The sequence below is a fragment of the Herpailurus yagouaroundi genome, unplaced genomic scaffold (genome assembly GCF_014898765.1).
Source record: "Herpailurus yagouaroundi ecotype Mexico unplaced genomic scaffold, PumYag 28, whole genome shotgun sequence".
In the NCBI taxonomy this organism is placed as follows: Eukaryota; Metazoa; Chordata; class Mammalia; order Carnivora; family Felidae; genus Herpailurus; species Herpailurus yagouaroundi.
This window is the reverse complement of record NW_024412376.1, coordinates 163,003,680-163,022,384: the sequence shown is the minus strand read 5'-3', so window position 1 is coordinate 163,022,384 and position 18,705 is coordinate 163,003,680.

Below are 18,705 nucleotides of genomic sequence, written 5' to 3'. Positions count from 1 at the left end.
CTTTTTCTTCCTTTTCTTGAAATTCCAGTTAGTCAACATCCACTGTGACATTAGTTTCAGGCATGCAATGTAGCGATTCAACCCTTCCATACCTCACCCAGAGCTCATCATGACAGGTGCCCTCCCTGGTCCCCATCACCTGTTTCACCCATCCCCCCACTCCCCTCCCCTCTGGTGACATCAGTTTGTTCTCTGGGGCTAAGAGTCTGTTCCTTGGTTCGCCCCTCTCTCTGCTTGGCTGTTCTGTTCCTTAAATTCCACGTAGGAGTGAAATCACGTGTTTGTCTCTCTCTGGCTTATTTCTCTTAGCGTAACACTCGCCAGCTCCATCCACGTCATTGCAAATGGCGGGATTTCATTCTCTTTTATGGCTGAGCAATATTCCACTGCATACATCCACCACGGCCTCTATCCGTTCATCAGTCAGTGGACACTTGAGCTGTTTCCATCGTCTGGCCACTGTGGATAGTGCTGCTGTAAACATGGGTCTCTTTAAATTAGTATTGTCGTACTCTTTGGGTGAGTAGTGTGGCTCCCAGATCGTAGGGTAACTCTCTTTTTGGCTTTTTGAGAAGCCTCCAGACCGTTCTCCAGAGCAGCTGCACCAGTTTGCACTCCCACCAACGGCGCCCCAGGGCTCCCCTTTCTCCGCACCCTCGCACCCTCGCCAACATCTGTCGTTCTCTGAGTTGCTTTCAGCCTTTCTGACAGGTGTGAGGCGATCACTTCTGTCTCACCTTCACTCGTCTCTGTGTCTGTCTGGATGGCTGCACCGCACACTTTCGTGGCTTTGTACTTTCCTCTGGTTGACCGTCTCCTTCTCCTCTGCTCGTGTTTTGTCCCGGACCGGCGCCCCTCTCTGCACTTCCTCCCAGGTTCTCATCTGCCCCTGCCACTTTGTCAGCATGTTTACGGCACCCAAACCCACGTCTCCCTCCGCTCAGACTTCCCCTGGAGGCTCAGACTAATTTCCCCAACTACTCTGTTATCTGAAATCTCCCACCTGGCCCAGAATTAGCTTGTCACCTCTCCTTCCACTTGCCCACGGGCTCTTCTTGTCTCAATAACATGGTCCCGTCCTGCACCATTTGTTTCCACCCAGCCCGCAGGCTGGTAAGCTTCTGCACCCAATTCCAAGGCGCATGTGTTGTGTGGGGGGAGAGTTCACACCAATGAGCAGTTCTGTGACATCAGCTGTTGGGGGGCGGGGATGTCACAATTCAACCGAATTCTAGCACGAATTCTGTTCTCTCTGCCTGACTGCCTGCAGGGATATCGGCCTTGCCCTGCCCTCAGGCCAGGACTTACACCGCTGACTCGCCTGTTCTCAGTCCTTTGGACTCAGACTAGAACTACACCACCAGCTTCCCAGGGTCTCCAGCTAGACAGCAGATTAGGAGACTTCTCAGTCCCAGTCACCTGGTGAGCCATTTCCTGATAATAAAACTCTTTACAGGGGCTTTCGGGTGGCTCAGTCCATTAAGCATCTGACTTCAGCTCCGGTCATGATCCCACAGTTCGTGGGTTCGAGCCCCGCATCGGGCTCTGTGCTGACAGCTCAGAGCCTGGAGACCCGCTTTGGAGTCTGTGTCTCCCTCTCTCTCTCTCTCTGCCCCTCCCCTGCTCACACGCTGTGTGTCTCTCTCTCCCAAAAATAGATAAACATTTAAAAAAAAAATACACTGGAGAAGCCTGACCATGTCCTGTGAACCTGCGTTCTCGTCTCCATAATTGTTGCCGGCTCCCTGGGCCAAGGTCATCAGGAGCCCCCATCTGGAGCACTGTCTTCACCTGCCTCCTTACTGGGCTCCCAGCATTCAGTCTTGCCCCTCCCATCCTATTGCCACACAGCGGCCAGAACAATCTGCTTTATTTTATTTTATTATTTTTTTTAATGTTTAGTTATTTTTGAGGGAGAGCACGAGCTGGGGAGGAGCAGAGAGAGAGGGAGACACAGAATCCGAAGCAGGCTCCAGGCTCTGAGCTGTCAACACAGAGCCCGATGCAGGGCTCAAACTCACCAAGGGTCTAAGCCAAAGTCAGAAGCTGAACCGACTGAGACATCCAGGCGCCCCCAACAGAGTAATTTTGAAGACCTAATTGACGTTATTTAACACGGCACCCCACGTAGCAAGTGGATGGGAACCTTGGCGAGCTGTACAAAGTGGAAGGTCTTTATAGGAAGGAGGTTGGGACAAGGGCCTTATAAGGAAAAGATGAGAAAGGATTGTTTCTGGGAGATCACCACACACCCCCCCCCCCAACATAGGAGGCAGGATAGGGGTTTTACTATGCAGCTTACCTCCTCTTTCTTTGGGGGATGGAGAAGGCCTGTGAGGGATTACCTCACTGTGCTTAACAGAAAATTCCTGACGGGCAGGTAAAGACCCGTATTTCCGGGGAAGGGTGCTAGCAATTAGGTTAGGTATTAAGCTCAGGTTTAGTGACTTGGCCTGGCCCAAGCAGTGCTATTTTGGGCCTGTGGTTTTCTTTTTAACACTTCCCACTCCGAAGGAAAGTTGAACTTCTCACCTGGGTCTGCAAAAGTCCTGCCTACCCCCGGACGGCCTCTGCCATTAATCTCCGCAAGGCACCCTGGGGCACTGTGGTTCTCCATCCGGGGCTCACTGGCCTACTTACCTGCTGTGTCTCCCCCACTCGAGTATAAGCTCCAGGAAGGCAGGGACCATGCCATTCTGGGTCACATTTTGTCTCCTGCCTCTAACAGTGCCTGACACTTAGTGGATGTTCCATAACTATAGTTTGGACGTTAATGGATAGTGGATACTGCTCCCCAGGAAGACCAAGAGAGGCCGAGATCTTGTGATTCCAAGTGGTCGGGGTCCATTCTGTCTTCATAAAATACACACTAGACGCACACGCTCCTAAGCTTATAGGAGCATTCCTGTCTTCGTTCCTGTTTTCAGGAATGGCCGACTCTTACAGGTTTGGTCAACGTCAAAATCTCAGTAACTCCGGGGACACCTGGGTGGCTCAGTCGGTTAAGCGTCGACTTCGGCTCAGGTCATGATCTCACGGTTCGTGGGTTCGAGCCCCGCGTCGGGCTCTGTGCTGACAGCTTAGAGCCTGGAGCCTGCTTCGGATTCTGTGTCTCCCTCTCTCTGCCCTGCTCATGCTCTATCTCTCTCTCATAAATAAACATCAAAAAAAATTTTTTTTTAAATCTTGGTAACTCTCTCTCACACACAGTGACACACACAGACCCATATCGTATGGGTGCTTCTTCTCACAGTGCTCTGACTCAGCCCTTCATAAAACATGACTGTCTGGACCTCAGCCAGCAGTGGAGAGACCGGAACAAAACGTTTATCTCTTCTTCCTGAGAACACCTAAAAGCGTAATCATGGGTTTCGGCTGTCCTGGAGCCCTTGGCCTGCGGAAGCTAGTCCTGCGCCTTCACACCCAGGGGCGATTTAAACCCACAGAATTACTAGGCGAAAATCCTCGGAGATTAAGCCTACCTGATTTGCAAGAGGGCTAATGATGTGAAATTGCCTCCCGCGTTTGCAGAACGTTCGGATCTGTAGACCGTCAGGTCAGGTGTAGAGATCACGGGAAAGAGAAAGGGACTGCCCTGAAATTGATGAGGTGCTGGAGGAGAAGGAAAAAATGGAAAGTACAGCGCAACCGTCAGAAAGCGGGCCAGTCCGCCGTCATCCCTTCCTAGCGAAGGATGTCCATTTCTAAAACGTTCGCGGTCAAGTGCCTAAAACGCAGCTCTACTTTTTCGAGAATTTTCTGGCTGCCGCACAGACAGGGAGACCCACTCTGGTTACAGCTTTTTCATTTCCTTTGTCTTGGTCCCAGGGCTCCAGCGTCAACCCAGCTCAAGATGCTACGAAATCAGAAGCTGCTCCTTCTTCAGAAGATGGGCTCAGACCACCGCGTTTCTCACAGCGCAGTGAGCTTCCTCTGGCCCCCGTGCTACGGACATTCTGATGTTGGGAATCGCTCAGCCCAGAGAGGAAGGATCTGGAATTGCGCTCTGACACTGTCCACTGATGCTCCGGGATGCTCTCGATTCACTGACGTGCCCGACGTCTTCGGCACGTGGAGAACTTTGCAATTGACAAAATATTCCCGTGTCTGATTTTCCCTTTGTTCATTTCAGTCCTTATGCCGACATCGGCGAATGGGTGGATGAAGATATTTGTCTCCATTTACAGATTTAGAAGCAAAGCTTCAATTAAGTACCACTTACACCCACAAACATGCCTAACATTTTAAACTCTGACACCACCCAGCCTTGATGAGGCCACAGAGCAGCTGACATACTGCTCACGGTAGGGGATACCTGCAAATGTGATTTGGCATCACCTAGGAAATTTGAAGATGCACATGACCCGTGACCCAGCAATTCCAACCCTAGAATATATCCTAGAGATACTCTTGCACATGTGCCCCCAACAAATATGCCTAAGGATGTTCATGACAGGATGGTTATGGAACATCTTGGAAGCAATGCAGAAGTCCACCGGTGGCAGAACAGATAAGTAAGTGGTTGGGGTCCTATAATGGTAATGACAATCAATACATCCCAGTGGCGTGTAATTCACAGCTGATCCTAGGTACACAACATTGAGGAGCAGAAAACATGTGGTACGGTTCATTTATGCTAAGAACAAAAATAGGCAAAACCTAAAGGATATTTTGTGGGATAGCAGCATATGGGATAAAGCTTTAAAGAATTTCAAGAGAGTGTTTAGAACAAATCAGGACAGGAGCTAATCCCCCTGAGGAGTGGAGGAAGGGGACGGTAGGACAAGGATGATACAGAGGGCTTTGAAAAGAATAGCGTGCTTTTTCTTCAACTAAGCGGTGGGTTCCCAGGGGTCCAATATTTTGTCACTCTTCGGAAACACACACACACACACACACACACACACACACACATAACTTTGTCAATAATGAATAAAGAATAAACATAAATAGCATTCACATAAAACATCTAAAAATAATTGGAAAGTACAGTTAAAAATCAACCCCATTCAGGTGCCTGGGTGGCTCAGTCGGTTAAACGTAAACGTCCGACTTCGGCTCAGGTCATGATCTCGCGGTCCGTGGGTTCGAGCCCCGCATCGGGCTCTGTGCTGACAGCTCAGACCCTGGAGCCTGCTTCAGATTCTGTGTCTCCCTCTCTCTCTGCCCCTGCCCCACTTATACTGTCTCTCTCTCAAAAATAAATAAACATTAAAAAAAATCGGGGCGCCTGGGTGGCGCAGTCGGTTGGGCGTCCGACTTCAGCCAGGTCACGATCTCGTGGTCCGGGAGTTCGAGCCCCGCGTCAGGTTCTGGGCTGATGGCTCAGAGCCTGGAGCCTGTTTCCGATTCTGTGTCTCCCTCTCTCTCTACCCCTTCCCCGTTCATGCTCTGTCTCTCTCTGTCCCAAAAATAAATAAACGTTGAAAAAAAAAAAACTTTAAAAAAAAATAAAAAATAAAAAAAAAATCAACCCCATTTACAATAGCAGCAAAACCCTAAGGTATAACTATAAGAAACCATGTTTACAAACTCCCCAAATGACCCACACAAAGGGAAGCACAGAGGCACTCTGCCTATGCTCTCAGCCTTTTAGGAAACATGGAGCCCTGCCTTTGGCCCCATTCACACAAGTCTACAAGGAAGGTGATACTGTGCACCGTCCAGGGAACGGGCACTGTCCAAGACAGAATGGCTACAAATGACACCGCATCAACACCGGAAGAGCCTACAGTGCTACCCGGCACGCGGTTGGCGTTGTAACAAACAAGTTAAGGGCAAGATTCCTGCCAAGACAATTAACGTGTGTATAAAGCCTATTAAGCCTGTAAGAGCCCAGGCCGCTTCCTGAAGCGTGTAAAGGGCAATGATCAGAAAAAGAAGGAAGCCAAAGAGAGAGGTACTTGGGTTCCCCTGAAGCTCTAGCCTGTCCCACCCAGACAGCCACGCTGCGACAGAACCGTGGAAAGTAGCCTGGGCTGCTGGAACCCTTTCCCTAGGACTTCATGGCACGATAGGTATAAAAAAAATAAGGGGTGCCTGGGTGGCTCAATCGGTTAAGCGTCCGCCTTTGTTTCGGCTCAGGTCATGATCTCACAGCTTCGTGGGTTCGAGCTCCACGTTGGGCTCTGTGCTGGCAGTGTGGAACCTGCTTGGGATTCGCTCTCTCCCTCTCTCTCTCTGTCCCTCCTCCATTTGCACTGTCTCTGTCTCTCTCAAAATAAATAAATAAACTTTAAAAAAAATGTTAAAAAAATAAGACCTTTGGACTGCAAAAAGTTTAAAAATTTTTAAAAATATTTGTTTTTTGAGAGAAAGAGAGAGACAGAGCATGAGTGGAGGAGGGACAGAGAGAGAGGGAGACACAGAATCTGAAGCAGGCTCCATCTGGGCTCTGAGCTGTCAGCACAGAGCCGGTCGCGGGGCTCGAACCCATGAACTGTGAGATCATGACCTGAGCCAAAGTCAGACACTTAACCGACTGAGCCACCCAGGCACCCTGTGGACTGTAGAAAATTTCAAAAAAAGAGTTTACAACATCATAGAGACAATACCACAACTTTATCAAAGAACATAAAAGAATACCTTATATAAATAGAGATAAGCTATGAATCCTAAATTAACATAAGTTGATCATATCCAGTGAACATCCCAACAGGATGGCTCTTGATATTATGAGCCTAAAATGTATAGAAAAATATAAAAGGTCAGTAAATTTTGAAAAAGAAGGACGGAGGGCAAGGGAATTTCTCTAACAGGTATCATGACTTGTCAGAAAGTCATAGAAATTAATGTGCTGGGATACTGCTGTAGAAGTAAAAATAGGTAAATGACCAGTGTGGAACAGAAGAGAGAGCCCAAAAAACCAAGTCATGGAAATGTGATAAGCTTCTGAGAACCCACGACAAATCAGTGGGAAAGTGATAGACCACGTGAGAAAAGGTGGTAGAATGACCCACTTAGAAACATCCACTTAGAAACAATGGAAATTTGATCTCTTCCTTATACCATCCTCAAAAATAAATTTGAGATGGTTGACAGACTTAATAAATAAAGCAAATATTCTCAAATGCTGAGAACACCCGGAAGAATGTCAGGAAGGAAAGGATAAGGAAAGAATTCTTCAACAAGACCCAAAGAGTGCCTCCGATACAGAGAAACATGGATGAACATGCTGTAAGGCTTTAACAGACACAAGAAACAGAGCTAAAATAAACCCCCGTGCAACGGGAAGCATCACGTGTTAACTCTGCCGTTGCCTGTGAATCAATAACAAAGCGAGAGAGAAACAGACAGAACTGCGTGATCAGGAGACCATCACAACGGCTGTTTCACTATATGGAGAGATGCTGAGTGTGTTTACCGACCACAGGGACACATGAGAACTACAGCGTGGTACAATTTCAAACCCACCAAACAGGAAAAAGATACAGTCTCATAATACCAACTGCTGGTGTGGATAAGAAAAAGCAGGGATCCTTCTGTGCTGCTTACAGGCTGTGCACTGACACGGTGGTTTTTGAGAGCAGTTTCATAATAATTGGTAAAGCTCTTCCACTTCTGGGGACGTATGTCAGGCAAGTTCTCACAAGGCGATGGAGCGAGAATGCTCATTACTGCCTCGTTATTGGCTATGAGGGAAAAAAGAAAAAGAAACATCCGGACGGTCTTCTTGGAAAAAAAAGAAATGAATAAATTCTGACATCTTCATTCCGTGAAACATCACACTCCAGGAAAAGTGATGAGTCACATGCCCACGACGCAACATGCGCTGATTGCAAAATCCAATGCCTAATAAGAAAACCGGGCGTGAAAGTAAATGTCCCTTAGGATATTTGTATATTTTTGAGACTCTCACAACTTCTCAGCGGCAGAGGAAGACGGACTGGAAACCCATCACATCCATGAAAACGGTCGCTCCCGGAGAATAAGGAAGAGGAGAAACCGTGGGAGGGAAATAGGATTGTGACTTTATCAGTAACATTGGCTTTGTTGTTTGTTTGTTTATATATTTCTGGAAGAGCACAAGCAGCGGAGGGGCAGAGACAGGGGGACAGAGGATGTGAAGCGGGCTTTGCGCTGACAGCAGAGAGCCTGACGCGGGGCTGGAGGTCACGAACCGTGAGACAATGACCTGAGCCCGAAGTCAGACGCTCACCCAACTGAGCCACCCGGGCGCCCCAGTACCATTTGATTTTTCACAAACTTGAGTGCATGACAAAATGGTAACATTTACTAGCTCTGGGTGGTGGGTCCATGGTGCTTCTTCTCTGTCTGTTTCCGATGGGTTTCGAATACTCCAGGACTTAAAACGCGAAAATAGCCACCTTATTCATTGGAATGACTCAAATCACCCTCCGGTAAATGATGTCATGATTATTCAATTATTACCTTTTCCGCACTTTCCAACAAACGGTACCATTTCTTGCCGCAAACAGAAGAGCTGAACTTTCTGATTTTGCACAGAGCCGGACAGAGCTTTGCGGACAAAAGGATACTCAGAGAGGTTGGGTAATTTGCCAAAGGTAACCCAAGCCAAGAAGTGGCAAGATTGGAACTCAACCCGAGGGTTCTGGATCCTGAGCCCAGTACTCTTTGAGGGGACTTTGCAGGGCTTGCACGGTGCCCGACAAGGCGGAGGCGGAGACATTTGGTCATGAGGCTCGGAGAAGAGACTGGCCAGGGCTCAGGTACAGACTCTCCAAAGCCCGAGTACCCCCTCAGCTGCTGGCCTGGGGCAGGTGTCAGCACCCCACAGGGCCTGCATCCTGATCCACTCCTGGTACCAGAAGAAGACGCCAGCGTGGGAGTCGCCCCTCTGGCCGCCTAGCAGGATGTCATCTGACATCCCTACAGCACCCCCGCCTGGCCATCCCGTCTGCTCCCCAAGAAAAGGAAGAGCAATAAAGACAGAAGGGTCTCGGGTCCAGGAACGATGCTCCTGACATCTTTGCTGGTCCTGGCATTCCGTCAAACGTCCCTCCGGCGATTTGTATCTTCGGTTCCACATATTTCCCATTCTGTGTGTTCCCTTCACTGGGCGTCTTCGATCACCTGTTGTGAGAGACGTCTGCTCCGGGGGACTCCGTGGGATGTTCCCAGCAGGCGGAGTCAGCCCTCCACTCATAGATCCACATTCCTAGGCCAGTTCCTCTGACCCCCCGCCCCCCGCCCCTGCCCTACATACTCTGGGTCTCCAAGACTTCGCCCCGTCCGCTTCCCACTTGCTTTTCGTCTCTCCCAAACCTCCTTCTCTGTTGTTCGGTTTCAGATGGAAGGTCCTGAAATGATTCGGCAAGTTCACATGCTCGTGCCACGTGTTCTATAAGAAACACACGCCGTTGTTTTGCTTAAAAGTGAGGAGACGGTTAAGCAATCATTACTGTAAAGTTAGACACAGCAACCCGTTCTCCCAAAGGCAGGTGGTTATGGGCCACCGTTAGCAAAGAAAATTAACTCCGATGTATGGTTTTGAGGCTGGAAAATTTGGGGGGAACCAGAGGACCACGGGGGCGAACCCGAAGCCCTGTTCTGGGGAGAGTCACCACCAGGATTTTAGCCCCCAGGGACGCGGTGCTCCTGGCCGTCGCTGGCCCCAGCCGCGATGAGCTCTCCCTTCCTCCTTAGCGGCCGTGCAGGCCTCTGAGACCTCTGAGACCTCTGAGACCTGCTAAGCCTCCCCCAGGTCTGGCCCAGACTCTGGGGCGGCAGCCGGGCCCTGGGGGTGCCCTAGAGCTGCGTGGGGCGCCCCAAGGGCTGCGATCGCAGGCCCCCTATGTGGACTTACAGCCTCCCCTCATCTCTGGCCACAGGTTGTACTTCCTCTCTCCGTTTTGTGTTTCAAACAACCCCGAGGCGTCTCCAGAACAAAACAGATTGCTCCCATTCTAAAGAGACAAAAGGGAGCCTTCGGAAGGGGAAGTAACTTTTCTGAACGTGCAGGCAGCCTGGCAGAAGCAGGTGGTCGCCCCCCCCCGCCCCCCCCCCCCCCCCCCCCCCGCCAGAGGTCAGGGAGGGCTCTCCCCACCTGCTCCTCTGGGCTCTCAAGCCGTGGAATCATCGTCACCCTCACGCATGCACGTCGTTAGATACCGTTTTACAATAAAGGTCTTTTGTGGCTCCTGTTCAGGAAGTGAAATGGTGAAACACGACCACTCCTGGGCTGGGGTGGGGGCAGAAGGTGGCCTGGAGACACTTAACAAGGCCCTCCCTCCCTCGATGCTGCCAGCTCAACCTCTCATTACTCCTCCCTCAGGGAAGGGCAGATAGGATGAACCCACAGACTGTGCCCCAGGATCACACAGGGACTGGAGAAGGGAGGTAGGAGGGCACGTGACAGCTTTGGGAAAGCAGGGGGAAGGCCCACCCGCGGGCAGGAGCCAAGCAGTACAGACAGACAGCGCCAAGCAGTGATCCACCCATGGTGGACGAACCCTGGGTGCAAACAGAATTTCCTTGTCCGCAAGGCGCCCTGAGGTCAGGAAGGCCCCTAGAGGAGAGGGTCTAAGAAGGAACCTGACAGTCAGTTGCAGGGACCAAAGACAAGAGAACTGGAAGGACGTGGCGGAAGAGAGCACCCAGAGGCGTCGGCAGGATCCCCCCGCCCCCACAGGAGCATCCAGTACCTTATCAGATGGCTTCGGGCAGGAACTGAATACCACACACAGGGTAAGAAGATACCCTCTTGAGCCAGACTCCTGGGTTCGTACCTTAATTCTGTTCCTTACAAGCATCTCTTGGCCTCAGTCTCCACATCTGTCAAATGGGGTTCATAATAATCCCTACTGACTAGGGCTGTGCCAACGCTTACGTGAATGAGTGATCGCATGGGGAACAGCCGGAAAAGAGGCTGGCACACGGCGTAACATCAGTGATCAGTGACCTTTCAGTGAATGTCAGCAACTGCCTTTACTAAGATGCTTCAAGGAAGTAGGGTGCTGAGCAGGGCAGGGGCCCAGGCGTCGCCTGTCGAAATGAGTCTGGCAGAGCAGACGCTGCTTGGAAAAGGCCAGAAGCTTTGCCTGGACGTGCTGACCTCCAACAGGGAAAGCCGGAGCCCGGGAGGTGGCCTGGGGCTGGGCTGCCGAGGGTAAGTTCTGCCGAATGTAATTAATCATAAACAGACATGTGAACAAGGCTCTCAGCTGGCCGAGCAACTATTTATGCCGGGATTTTGGAAACAGGCATCACATCAATGTGACCTTTTGTGCGCCTTTCTAAAGGGATAGAAGGTCCTCAGAGGTCAAGTTGCAGTTGCTTAAAATCAAGCAGATGCTTAAAAATCAACCCGCTCTCGTTAACGCCGCCAGTGACTGAAGTGAGAAGCAGCGTTGTTTGCCTGCCACGATTCACGCTCTCCCCTCTGCGGACAAAGTAAAATAGAGCAGCGCCTGGCCACCAGGCTGCCCCCCCCCACCCCCACTGGTCTCCTCCCTGGCTGTCCCCTCCAGCCTTGGAGCCCCATCCGCAGCCACAGGGACCTCCTCAGGACGCTGATCTGACCGTGGACACCTGCACAACCCCCAAACCACGCCTCCCAGCGTGAGCCTGTCGGGAGCTCCTGGGGTCACGCACGGGACGGGGTCACCTGGAGAAGGGCTGGAGCAGGTCTCAGAGAACCGGGCAGCCATTCTGGTATCAATTCCCAGGTGACCTGGGCACTTCTTGGCATCACTTTCTCAGATAGAGGATGAGGGGCCTGGGGGAGGGACACTGATGAGGGTCTTGCTGGCCAGCCAATGTCCTTTGGGGTCCTTCAAGTGTGTTCATTGCCTCTGGCTTGGGCAAAGGGTTGTGGTCACCAGAAGGGTGGTCATCATTGGGTCGCTACCTCCCACCGTGGACGTGGGGACCAGACTGGGTGGCTGGGGACCAGCCAAGCGGCGCCTGGAAACTTTGTGAGGAAGGAAAGGCACCGCTGCCCTCTAGTGGCCACTGGGCAGAATGAACCGTGGCCGCGGGAAAGATGCGAAAAAAGCGCCGAGTCCCTGCTGTGCGCGGGGACCCCCGTGTGATCAGTGCGGGGTCCAGCGCTGGGTCCGACAGTCCCCGCCCCAGGAATCTCATGCCTGAGGGGGACAGATGCGCAGGCCCTCTGGGCACCGTACAAGAGCACCTTTAGCTCTATGACCCGGGGCACGTTTCTTAACATTTCTGTCTCCTTTTCTTCATCATTAAAATTGGGCTAAACAGAAAACGTCCTCGTAAGTGCAGGCCAGAGTCACGCCTACCTGCATCCCGAATACAGTCCCTTGTCACCATTCCCACCACTGCCACCCGACACCGGGACACTAACGTGCCTCTCTGGGCCCCCTGCTCCCTCTGTTGCCCCACCCCCACCCCACCCCCAACGCCACACCCGCCCATTGTGCAGACGTCGCAGCCAGAGAGGTTAATCTGGTCCTCCCAGTGCTCTGCTCACTGTCTTCGAGGGATTTTTCATGCCACTCAGAGTAAAAGCCAAAGTCCCCTCCGTGGCCCCAAGGACCTACCCCGGCTGGGAGTTCCTCGCTCACCTCTCTCCCACCACCCACTCTCCTCTGGCCATGTCCGCGTCCTGGGACACTCCGTGCGGTTGCCCCGCCCCTCAGTTTCTTTTTGGGACTCGTCCCCACACCCCCGCTCCTTGTCTGGATTTGGCGTGTACCTTACATTGAACGTCTGCATCCCCCACGAGAGGGCCCGCCCCCCAGGGACAGGGATTGCTGTCTGCTTTGCTTACCGCTGTGTCCCCAGCATCTATTGTAGCATGAACTCATTGCCGACACTCTTATAAAGATTTGGTGAATAAATGAACAAATGAGTGGTCAGGGTTTTGCTTAGTGTAAAATTAGCTAGTCCTGAGCAGGGCGAGTGTGAACCTCCTAGTATTGTGGCAGGTAGCATAGAAAGTGAAAGGACTCTGAGAGAGGGGTGTCCCAACCACTGCGGGGCACAGAGGTGCCTGTCTCGATGCTCCAGTGTCAGGAGGGCTCCTGAGAGGAGGTGACACACATAGGAGGTAGCTTCGGAAACAAGCAGGAATCAAGTGAGGTGGGTGGGCAGGTGCAGGGAGCCTCAAGGTCACATGCCACAAAAGGGAAACTTCAGGTGCACAGGGAACCGAGGTACCCAGGGTGCCTGGGCAGAGAGGGTGGATTCCAGGGAACCCAAGAATCAGAAGGAGAGAGAGGGTGGTCAGGCCACTTGGTGAAGGGCTTCGAACGCAGCATTAAAGACAACAGGCCTGGGGCATCTGGGTGGCTCAGTCAGTTAACCGTCTGACTCTTGATTTCAGCTCAGATCCTGATCTCACAGTTTGTGAGATCGAGTCCCAAGTTGGACTGCACGTGGAGCCTGGTTGGGATTCTCTCTCTCTCTCTCTCTCTCTCTCTCTCTCTCTCTAAATAAATAAATAAACAAAAAAAAAAAAAAACATACATCCCGCCCCCCCCCCAGGGCTCTGAGGGGAGCGGGGGGGCCCGTGGGGAGTTTGAATTCTGACAGCATCTACCTGGACGCAGTGTCAGACCCCACAGGGTCAGGGCTCAGTCCCACGAGGCTGTCCCCACTTCAGAGGCCAGTTGCAAGTCTAGGTTGTCCCCTGTGCTTCCGACCGACTGGCCATAAATCAGTGGTTCCTACGACCTTCTCCTTGAGTTGGGCTAATTTGCTAGAACAGCTCACAGAACACAGGGACCCATCGACCCACGAGATGACGGGTTTCTCACAAAAGGGTAGAACTCAGAACAGCCAGAGAAAGGAGACACACAGGGAAAGGCTGGGGGGGGGGGGGCATGGAGTTTCCCTGCCCCCTCTGGGACGTCACTCTCCCCGAATCTGTGTTCGCCCACCTGAAGCTCTTGGAACCCCATCCTTTGGGGGGGTTTGTGGAAGCTTCCTTACAAAGGAATGATTGATTAGATCATTGGCCATTGGCGACTGAACTCAGTCTCCAGCCCTCTCCCTTCCCTGTGGGCTGTAGGGGGTAGGACTGAAAGTTCCAACCCTCCAATCCCAAGGTTGTTTCCACCAGCAACCAGCCCCCATCCTTAGGAACCTTCCAAACATCACCGCATTAGCATAACAAAAGATATCTTTAAAGATACCTTTGCTGCTCTGGTAGCTTAAGAAATTAAGAGTTTTAGGAGCTCTGCACCAGAAACAGGCACAAAGACTAAGTGTATATATCTATATCTATATCATCTATCTATCTATCTATCTATAGATATCTTTTTATATATAAATCGCATTACAAGAGGCGTCTGACCACACTCGTGTTCTAGAAAGGTCACCCTGGATGCTATGTAGAGGGTGGGGCGGGGACAGCCCTGGAAACAAGATGAGCCCCGGCAGACTGCTCCTAGAAGGCGGCAGGGGGCGCTGGAGAGTATAGGAAGGCCACCGATTGGGTCATTTGGTAGAGAGGCAGTTGAGGGAATGGGGATGATTCCTGGATCTAAGGCAAGATGGTCTGGATGGGTAGCATAGAAGCTACCCCCCCCCCCTGTCCCCAGATGACTTTTCTTCAGCAACCTTTCAGAGCTTCTTGGATTGTGGGCCACTACTCTGATGGAAACCCATGAGAACCTGTTTTATCCTCACTTAGAGAATAATCCAAAGGGCTTCACCAATATCAGTGTAAATGCATTGAATGGCACTGCCACGAAATCTGGCACCCCCACGGGCCACATCAACAGGGGTAGAGTGGCCAAAATGAAGGAGGTGATATAGCTAGAGCACATGTCCCAGCATACACCCCGGCCCAGAGGAAGGACCTTCCAATACACACCCACATTTTCAGCTGCCAAGAGGATCAGATGTATGATCTGGGGATGTTCAACCCCCAAAGTGGGAAGAGTCAGAACAGAATATCCAAGAGCTCCCTGGGGCTCTGTGCCTCACTGCCATTTGGGGGCTGGAGTGATTATGAGCTTTGCTAGGGCTGCTGCCGAAACATAAAATTAAGAGGCAGAAATGGAAGTGGCAGGGAGCAGAGTTCTGCTTCTTCTGAAGGACCATACCCCGGTCTGAGCTGTCCAGTGGAGAAAGTGACCCACGTGGGCATGGGGTGAGCCCCCCGCCCCTGGAGTAGTCAAGAAGAGATAAGACGTCAACTCTCGAGAAGAAAGTGGGGGGCGTTTCTGCGTCTGAAGTTGGGCGAGGCAATCCTCAGGCAATCTTCCCAGACTGCAGATCCACAAATCTGTGACTCACATGACCCAAAAAAAGGCAGACCTGACTGGGACCTGGGGAATATCAGGTGTGTCCTCCCCCGGGGCCTTGATTCATGCTTTGCATCAGGAAACGTCCTAGACTGTTGCAGCTGCAGGGCGGAGGGAGCCTGTGTCCACGTGCCCATCTTACTGGGGACACAGAGGGTCAGAGAGCAGGGGAGACTTGCACAGGCTCGTACGACTTCTTCACGCCCACCCGCTGGAGCCGGACCCTTGCCTCCAGCCCCCAGATACCCAGACCCCAGCTCTCTGCCCCCAGCCGCCAGGATGCCCGGCCCCCAGCCCCCAGTCTCTTGCCCCCAGCCCCCAGCTCCCAGACGCCCACGACCCACCCCACTTCCTCAGGCTCCACTTCTGATTTTTTCAATCAGAAAAAAGGAGGAAAGAAACAGATATGTACACGGTGAGGGTAGATTCTTATTTCCATTGAAGCAATTTGTCCTCGCTGGATCAAAAGTGAGGAGAGGACGGGGGCTAAGATCCATTAAAATCAGCCTGTGATGCTGGCATTCTGCCTTCTCCCTTGGTCCTGAATAAGTGACGGGCCCCCCCCCCCCCCGAGGCGGCAGCTCTGTCACCCCCAGGAAGGTCAGGTGCACAGGCACATCACAGGGTGCAGAGGCCCGCTCCGGCCGCCTGGGCCTGGTGAGCCGTGGCACTGACACCCAGCACTCCGGGGTCCCACGGGCACTGCTTTGCATCATGGGAGTCAGGGCCGTGCTGGGGACCAGGCACGGGGCAGCCAGGGTCCTCCGTGCGGGACGTCTGAGCCTGGACACGTGCACACTGGAGGCTGGTGAACCCTTGTTACGGGGGGCCGTCCTGTGCATTGTGGGAAGTTCAGCAGCACCCCTGGCCTCCACCCTCTCCGTGCCAAGAGCATCACCGGAGGACCACCCAGTCGCGACGCTCACAAATGTCTCCAGATCTTGCCACACGTCCCTGGGGGGTGCAAAATCATCCTCTGGTTGAGAACAGCTGAGCTAGGCCGAGCAGCATTTTCCTTTCTTGTCTCGTTCCCCAAATGCTTTTAGCAAAAGGGAAAAAAAATAGTGTTAATTTTAATGTTGGAAAGTGTGGGTGAGCCCAGGGCCTGGCTTGACTTTGCAGAGGCGTTACCCGCGTGGCCGTCACACATCGCCATCGCCTTGCTGGTCCCTGGGGTGTCCCTGAACCCGCCCAACCGCTTCCTTTCACAAAGGACGCAAGTGTGGCCCGGAGAGGTTAAGCGACCAGGCTAAAGTCACACAGCAGCTTTGAGATCTCGTTCCCTACCCGGTGCTCTTGCCACTGTTCCCACACAGAGCCGGGGTCCAGCCAGCACGAGTCAGGAGCCTGAGACGTCGGGGGAAGGCAAAAAAGTCCTCTCTTGACAGAAACTGAAGGTTACAGGCGCAGCCTTATTTTTCATGCTACAGTGCTGTGAAAACGTGCAAAGCGAAATGTTGTAAAACCACTGGCCGGGGCCAGGGCGGTGGAATGAACAAATGCCATTCGCCGTGTGAGCCGGCTAATAAAAGGAAGAGCCCAAAATTGTTTGTTGCTATTATAAGGGTCCTTTTTTCCCCCTATAAAAAGAGTAATTTTCGTTTACAGGGACCCCGGGCAATTTTCCATCTAATTTGATGTTTTATAACGTCTGCAGAGCCGTGAGGCCTCAGCTGGCTGCGCGGCCACGGGCATTTTATTTTCAAATTTGCAAGGTTATTGGTTCATCAAGAGCAAAGGAAAAATGCGGCTGGGTTTTCACGGGTCCTGCTAAGAAAGGGGGCAGCCGATGGGCGGGGGGGGGGGGGCGGCTAGAAGCAAAGTGAGGGACCCCCATGCCCACGGGATTCCCTCCCACAGCAGAGTCCAGAATGTCAGGCAAGAGAGGCGGGGGCAGGGGCATTGTCCCGGGTGAGGTCCCCAGGGCACGGCCCTGCCCACAGGCACGGTCCCACGGCCTCCAGGTCCAGAGCACCCCGATCTCTCCACGCTGCACCCCCTCCGTTCACGGGTTCCCTGCTCAGCGCCTCGTGCCGATTTTCTCGCGTGATCCTCACAATGGCCGGTGGGGCCGAGACTGTTGTCCAGAAGGAAAAGGACTCACAAAGACTCCATAACCTCCTGGTTATGGAGGAGAAAAACGGGCTTGGAAAAGTGACTCCCCGAGCAGGGCGTGGGAGGCCTCCACCTAAACATAAGCATCAGACCCCGATGTCGAGGTCCAACCACCCTGACTTTGGCACCTCCCGTGTCTCAGGCTCGCTGTTGTCTTCATGAGACTAGACGCCTGCTCCAGGGGCAGTCGGTGCCTACCCCCTGGTTGTGCTCAGAGTGCTGGGGTCACAGCCCTGACCCCCCAGTGCTGTCATATCAGTGGAGACAGACCCCCAAAGTGAACCCCAATGGACAGCTCATCAGGTAAGGGGCCTCAGTTTCCTTTTCTGTAAAAGGGGCACATTATCTATTTCACGGGGATGTTCTGAGGCCTCGGGGAGGTCACACAGGCAGAAAGCGGCTCCGGGAAGACAGACCATCCTGAAGCCTTGACAACAGCAGGGGGTTGTTCCCTTCCTGCCCAGAAAGTGAAATCCTGGAGGGGTCATAGGGGCAAGGACAGAGGTGACAGGACAGGAGGAGGTAGACAGAAGGAAAAGGAGTGACAAAGGGAAGAGGCAGGACTGCCTGCGGAAAAGCTCTGATTATGACACACCTGACCTGGTTTTTATTGAGCACATACTATGCGCCCAGCCGCAGGGCTGGAGCTTCGTGTGTGGAGAGTCATACAGCCCTCAAACTGGGACCGTGGGCACCGTGCTATTTTGCAGATAAACTGTACTGCAGAGGCTGTGCCCCAGACGTCTCCCCAGCCTGAGGGTACCATGTCAGGGCTGTGCACCCCCACGATCCCCCCGGGGAACAATCAGATCTCAGACTCCCAGGGACAGTCTCGTTTATTCCAGAGACCTCGCTTCTCCCGGGACCATCTCTGTGCCGGAATACACACACTTGGGAGGAAGCAGGGAGGGCCCGCTTCAAACAAAACTGCTTTTGTCTCTGTTCTGAAATAGAGACTATCACAGATGAACCCAAGGAAAATGGAGATGACCCCAGTCCCAATCGAGGGACATCGTTGCATACATTTTCAAAAATGATGCAAATGGGATTGTGATGCATACTAGGCTTTGCGAGTTCTTTTTTTAATTTTTTTTTATGTTTACTTACTTTTGAGAGAGAGAGGCAGAGCACGAGTTGGGGAGGGGCAGAGAAGGAGACGCGGAATCCCAAGCAGGCTCCAGGCTCCGAGCCGTCAGCACAGAGCCCGACGCGGGGCTCGAACCCATGAGCTGTGAGATCATGACCTGAGCTGCAGTCGGATGCTTAACCGACTGAGCTACCCACGAGGTCTTTTTTAAGTCAGCAACTACACCGCACGACTCCCCACGAGTCACTATTCTGTGTGACATCTGCCACAGCAGCCGGGCGTCCCACTGCGTGGCCGTAA